We start from the raw sequence: 6,779 nt of genomic DNA, 5'->3' as shown, positions 1-6,779 counted from the left end.
TGATAATAAATGACATGATAATAAATGGAAATAAAAAGTAGACTACAGATTTTAAGTGCAATATAAGTCTACTTTTGGGTTTTTTTTGTGTGTGTGTGTGTGGTTTTTTGTTGTTTTTTTTTTTCCCCCCCGATACCGAGAATCGAATTCACGACCTCACGCTTGCCAGGCAGGCACTGTGCTGCTGAGCTAAATCCCTAGTCTCCTCTACTTTCATTTTTGAAGAAGCACGTATGTTACGTGAAAAGATGCTTACTATCATTCAAGGAAAAGCACATTAAAACCACAAATGAGATGCCACTGTGTACTTATCAGAATACTTAAGAAAAATTTTTAATGCAACAATACCAAGGGCCAGGAATGATATAGGGCAACTGGAACTGTCGCTTGCTGTTGGTGTAAGTGCAACTGAAAAAGATTTGGCAAGCTTTGTTTATAAAGATTTTTTTATTTTGTAAAGTTGAGAGGCATTTTTGTATTTTATAAATACAACGTTTTATTTTATAAGATTAAACCACCATATGATCTAGAAATCCCACTCCTGCGCATTTACTCAAGAGAAATGGAAAAAATTGCTATATGTGTTTCTAATGGCTTTATTCGTAATTACAAAAACTTAGTTGTTCTTTGACTGATGAACTGTAGTGCACACAATGACATGTTATTCAATAATAAAGATAAACATTATCAATATGTACAATAACGTGGAGGAAGCTCAGTGCATAGCTTCAAGGGAACACAGGCTACAAAGAGTACAAGCCACTGAAGACAAACTAGAGGAGAAAATTTAGATCCTTGGCTGCCAGAAGTTGAGTAGAGGGAGGGATTGACACTAAGAGCAAAAGGAATTTTTGTGGGTACTTGATATATATATTATACCTGAACTGCTGGGTGCACACATTACTCACGTTCCAAAATACACTTTACATTTTCTCCACTTCCTTGTGACAATGATTACATACTTTGTATTATAAATACCCAGGAGTTTAAAAAATCCTTTTATAGGGCACAGTTCTATAAATAGCTTTGACAAATACATTTGGTTATGTAATCACTGTACTGATCTTTCTTTTCTAAATACCATACCCCACTAAGTAGAACTAGAGATACTTAGAGGAAAAAAAAAAATAAAAAAACCAAGTCCAAGGCTCAGGCAGGCAAATTCAAGATAAGTCTGGGATATCTCATGGCTCCAGAAAGATGACCGAAGAGGGAGGATATATCAAAGGAGACAGGAGACAGTGGTAAAAGGTTCCTCACTAGCCACATCTTGCACCATTTAACATCAAAATAAATGATATCGGTGGATTATAACCTATTGTGTAAAATGAAAGTCAGTCTCTGACCAGTCTATTTTGTTATAGTAGAAAGCCAACAAATAAATAGAAGAAAGAAAGCCATTTAAAATTTCTCAGTGAATGCTAAGTTTGCCAAATCTTGATGAGGCACAAAATATTTCCACAGTTTCACAGTAGAGAAACCATGACAGCACCACTGTAATCAAAGATCAAAGTTAATACTACTAGTATTCTATTCCTTTTTCTGTGATTGATACAAAACAAAGGACATGACTTCACCTGAGATCTTCCTGACAAAATGCATAGCCTAAATCCAAGACCAAGAAAAAAATCAAACACAAGTAGAAGGATGTCTATAAAATAATACCAACATTCTTCAAATCAAGGTTAAGAATAGTATAGAAGTCTGAGGGACCATTATGAATAAAAAGACATCAAAGAGCCATAACAACTAAATGCAATGCCAACCTTTGGATTGGAACCTAGAATAAAGGAGAAAAAAAAATAAAGTGTAATGTGTGATCATTGATAAAATTTGGGTATGGACTGTCATTTGGATAATAGTGTTATATCTACACTAAATGTGTTGGTTTTGATGGTAGAAAATGTATAATAAATTACTTACAAGGAAAGAGGCATGAAGTCTCCACTTATACATTTCAGATTAAAATATATGCATAAGGGCCAGGGATATATCTCAGGGGCACAGCGCCTGCCTGGCAAACACAAGGTCCTGAGTTTGATTCCCGGTACCAAAAACAAAACCAAACAAAAAATATATATGCATAAGTAGAAAGAAGGATAAAGAAGTTAGAGCAATATGTAAAATATTGGTCAGTCTGAGCAAAGAGCATATGGAAGATCTGTGTACTTATTGCAACTTTAGCAAGCTAAAATTTTTACTAAAATATAAAGTGGTAAAAAATAATGGTAGGGGTGGAGTTGTTTTGTACCAGTCATTTGTCTCTAGTAAGGGAGCAGAGACGCAACTGGAGATTTCAGAACCGGTCAGAAGAGGTTACCTGAATCTTTCCAGGCACTCTGGATCCTTCTCAAAACTAACTGTATCTTTACTCAGCAATGGTGATACCATGTGAGGCATACACCTCTATGAAATTTGGGGAGACACATATTCAACTGGAAACATGATGCATTACTGCCTTAATTATATTTCCCTATAACTTTCCATGTATTTGTACTCTGTTATTCCAAATCAAAATCAAAAACAAAACCTTAAGAGGTGACATATTTATTAGTGTATAGGCTCTATAAAACTTCAGTTCCCTATATTTTGCCTGGGTTCAAGTTTTTAGGACAGAAATGAGATCAGAAAAGGCAAACAAGTATTAATCAGCTGAGAATAAAAAAAAGCTGCATGAGCTTCAAGGTTGGAAATATTTCCCAAAGTGTCTTTCTACCTATGGCTGAGGACATGAGAGGGAGTTTTCTGGGTTCTTTTCAATATCCTTCAAGTTTTCTACCACATTAACTGATTAGGAAACATAGGTAAGTCAAATAAATAGAAATTTTGCATTAAAAATGGCATTAGCATGATATCATAGAAATAATCCAAATTTGATATCAAAATATGTAGACATAGGTTTGGTAAACCACTTGCTGTCTCTATCCTAAGTGCTTCATTTGTAAAAGAACATTGTGACATCTCTATAGAGGTGAAGAGCTCCTGTCCAACAAATAAAAAGCACATTAAAATTAAGTGCCAGGCATGGTGGCACCTGCCTGTAATCCCATCACTTAGGAGGCTGAGGCAGGAGAATCACAGTGAGTTCAAGGCCTGCCTGGGCTACACAGTAAGTTCAGGATCAACCTACACTACAAAGTGAGACTTTGTTTCAAAATAAATAAATAATTATTGAAGAGGGATATGAGACATATCAGGGTTCTTTGAATATGTTTTCAGTAAGACTTTAAAAATGTCATCCAAACCAAAAAAAAAAAAGTTTAGATGAGTTTCAAAGAATCCAGAATATGGGAAATGCCAGGAAAGGGTCAAAAAGTTCAAACTGAACTATGCTGCTGATAAAAGAAGATGCCCTATCAACCACATCACTACAGCTACCATAGAAATGCTTCTATGACCTTTCAGATTCTGATCTTGATCTCTCTAATGAAGATAGCAAAGCACTGAACCAACAGAAAAGAAAGGAGAAAAACCACCACACCAAAAGAAAAAAAAAAAAATTCAAAATATGTGACAGAGGGGAAAAAGAAAGAAACCAAGACAGTTAGTCAAAAGGATCCTGGACATAAAATATGATTTAGATCATTCTGAAAGAACTCAGAAAATGAAAAGCTTGTATAAATCTAAAAAGATAGATTTAAGCCGGGCGTGGTGGCGCACCCCTATAATCCCAGCACTTGGGAGGCTGAGGTAGGAGGATCGCTACAAGTTTGGGGCCAGCCTGAGCTACAAAGTGAGTTCAAGGTCGGCCTGAACTGCATAGTGCAACCATGTCTCAAAAAAGACATACATAAATAAATAAAAAGAAAGAAAGAAAAAGATAGATTTAGAAATAAGTCCTAAGAAGGGCAGCAAAGAACTTACACAAAAAAGTACAGAAGAGAAAAAAAGCATTGTTGAACATAGTAGGAACTCTTTTCCCAAAGGAAACTAAAGGCAGACCCAAGCAGCTCTAAAACTGTGAAATCTCCAAGATCAATTGTTCTAAGACAAAAAGGGAAAAACACCGAGTGGTTCCATTCATAATAGCAAGTGGCGGTAACACGTCTGACAAAGATGTTCTGGAAGAAGATTCAGACAGTGCTGCTGAAGTAGGGAGTGATGAGGACTCTGAGGATGAACTCACAGGTGGTGACAGAGCATCCACAGGTAGTGGAAGTGAAGATGAAGAAGATGAGGACGGTGAGGATGATGATGAAAGTGACAGTGGCCTTGATCTTACAAGGGGCAAAGAAAATACAGAAACTAGTTCCAGAGATGAAGATGATTTAGCAGATTTATTTCCAGAAGAATCTGGTTTTGAGCATGCTTGGAGAAGATTAGATAAAGATGCTGATGAGATTACACATTGCTTAGCAGTTTGCAAAATTGACTGGGATAGATTAAAGGCGAAAGATGTATGGGCCCTGTTCAGCTCATTTCAGCCTAAAGGAGGTGTTATGTTTTCTGTAAAGAAATATCCTTCAAAGTTTGGGAAGGAGGGAATGAAGGGAGAGCAAGTTCAAGGACCAGTAGAGTTGTCAAGCATTCCTCAATATGCTCCTGTAAAGGACTTCCACAGAAAAACTGAGAGCTTATTGGTTTAAACTACTGAAGTGCTATTATGCAGTAGACTGTGATCCTCCCGAAAGAGCAAGTAAAACTTATGAGGATTGTGATGGCCTGAAGTTCAAAATAAGTTGTTCTTTCATAGAGGTAAGGTTTATACCATGTGATATTATTTTTGAAGATGAGCCTAAGGACGAAGCCTCAGAAGTGGATTTAACAGCATAAAAACCAAAATACTTCACATCTGCGGCAAGGGGAACATCAGTGGTGGAGATCACTTGGGAAGGGACTGAGAGTGAAGAAATCACAACACTCAACAGAAAATGTAAAAAAGGAAGAACCTTTGCACACGGATGGATGTTCAAGCCTGCTCAGCTTTCTCTAGTGAAGATGAAGAGGCAATAGAAGAGGCATCATTGCATCACAAGGTAATGATGGAGTGGATGGAGAAAATGAGGGAAAACCAAGAGAAGTCAGAGGATGATAAAAAACAAGTTCCTAAATGCAGGTGCCTTTGCAGGTTATTCAAGAAAAAGAAAAGAACATACTATGGAAATGGAAGTTAAATGGTTTCCGGGCCTTAAAGTGCAGAAAAGATGATCAAAAGACAAACCAGAAGGGAAAGATAAACTGACACCTTGAGAACAAATTTAGAGAAGAAGAAAGAAGAAAAAAAAGACTGAAAAAGAAACAGGTCTTTGCTGAAGAGGCCAGTGCAGACAAACTGCCCAGTGATGTTGATCTGAATGACAGATACTTTGCTGAAGAAGTTTTTAAAAAAAATGGGTTTAAAGAAAAAAATCAGTGAGTTCTGCAAAAGATGCCACCTCTCCAAAGGAAGAAACTGCAATGGAAAAGCAAGGGGCTAAAATAGCTTTGCTTGCGATGGAGGAAGAAGAGGACAGGAAGAAACCCTTCAGCTCCAACAAGACTATGGCACACCAGAATCCGGGCAAAAAGAAGAAACAGCTTCTAAGAAAGAAGGAATTATTAGAGGAGGGCTTCGAGGCAAACAATAGAGATGCACGATTTCAGGCACTGTATACTTCCCACTTGTTCAATTTGGTTCTCGCAGATCCTAACCTCAAGAAAGCCAATGCAATGGAAAAAATCCTTGAGGAGCAAGCCAAGCAAAGACAACAAAAGGAGCAAGAAATTACTCCAGCAATAACAAAAAAAGAAAATGCGATTGAAAAGCCATCATAAAAGAAATCCACTGATCCTGCCTTGTCAGTGCTGATTTGGTCTGTAAAAAAAAAAAAAAAAAAAACAGAACAGAGCAGTTTCAGGCAAGAAAAAAAGCAAAACATCAAAGAGCTGGATATTGTTTCTGTTTGGATTGAGAATGCGTTCTAAAGTATATAAAGGCAGTAGAAGGGATATTGGGAATTAAGTCACCTTTTCACCTAAAACATTTTTTTCTGACCATAGTAAAATTTCTTTCCAGGTATACTTGTACCTAATTGTGGATAATTGATAGATTTGTACTGTAGATTTCCACAGGTTAATCATAAATAAATTGCCTGAATTACAAGATTTACAAACTGTGTATTTTTATGAAGTTCAGTTCTTATAAGCAGAAAGTTACTAGAAATTAGCTTCTTAACAAACTGTTTCCAAATCTGTATAAAAATACAGCAGTATTTATTTGTAAGTCTGTAAATGTTAGAGACATTCTGAAAATATGTGTATGTCATACATTCATTTCTCTGGAAGCAAGAGGCAGATTTAGATAGCTATTAAAATAATTTACTTTTCTAGCCATATAGTATGGAAGACAGTAGCTCTTTGTTATGTTTAGTAGGTTATGAAATTAATGTATAAAAAAGTTCAAAAAATTCTTATTATTTTGTATAACATTGATTTGTTTCATTCATGCACCTCAAGCAAACTATTGTCTGGAGAAAAGAAAATTAAATTAAGAACTGTTCAAGGAAGATTTAAAAAAAATCTGTAATATAAGTAAATGACCAAAAAATCCTATCAAAATCAGTATAAGAAAAACAGTTATCAATATTTTGACAGGACACAAAAAATACCCACATGGCCAGTAAACTTGAAAATGTGCTATATCCCATTGATAGTAACCAAATAATTACAAATTAAAATTATAATGAGATCATACTACACATACACCTGAAAGGCTAAAATTAAAAGCAAAAAGTAGCAATATACTAATGAAAGACAGAGCAAGAACTCTCAAATGCTGTTGATGGGGGTGTGAATTGGTA

General features: G+C 35.9%; 1 pseudogene; it reads left to right on the top strand.

Moving 5' to 3' along the window:
* The first annotated feature begins 3,232 nt into the window (after window positions 1-3,232).
* On the top strand, window positions 3,233-5,904 carry LOC102003959 (annotated as a pseudogene).
* The last annotated feature ends 875 nt before the right edge of the window (window positions 5,905-6,779 follow it).

The sequence above is a fragment of the Chinchilla lanigera genome, unplaced genomic scaffold (assembly GCF_000276665.1).
Source record: "Chinchilla lanigera isolate Chin_1 unplaced genomic scaffold, ChiLan1.0 scaffold00012, whole genome shotgun sequence".
Classification (NCBI taxonomy): Eukaryota; Metazoa; Chordata; class Mammalia; order Rodentia; family Chinchillidae; genus Chinchilla; species Chinchilla lanigera.
The sequence above is the reverse complement of the archived record's forward strand: the minus strand, read 5'-3'. Positions and strand labels throughout refer to the sequence as shown.